The sequence below is a fragment of the Penaeus monodon genome, chromosome 27, assembly GCF_015228065.2.
Source record: "Penaeus monodon isolate SGIC_2016 chromosome 27, NSTDA_Pmon_1, whole genome shotgun sequence".
In the NCBI taxonomy this organism is placed as follows: domain Eukaryota; kingdom Metazoa; phylum Arthropoda; class Malacostraca; order Decapoda; family Penaeidae; genus Penaeus; species Penaeus monodon.
The window spans coordinates 22,671,662-22,672,009 of record NC_051412.1 but is presented as its reverse complement, the minus strand read 5'-3'; positions in this window follow the sequence as shown (position 1 = coordinate 22,672,009).

Below are 348 nucleotides of genomic sequence, written 5' to 3'. Positions count from 1 at the left end.
AAGTACCGAAACTGATTTTAAAGAAATGTTATCAACAGGAAGGCAGGCAAAATCTCGGGCGTAAACTCGAATCAAAGGTGAGTCTCAATTGTTTATGTTGAAGAGATAACGAAGAGATAACACCTTGGCAACGCAGTACGAGGTTTCGCAAGAGTCAAGAATGAGATGGCTGGGACCTCACGTGCTTTGGTACTTACATTCTTCGAGACAGAGACTCTAAATCCAGTGTCTTGGTACTTATATTCTTTGAGACTGACACAAACAATCTCTCGCGTTTGGTACTTATATTCTAGACAGAGAATCCCGTGTCTTGGCAATTACTTTCTTCGAGACAGGCAAAAACTGACT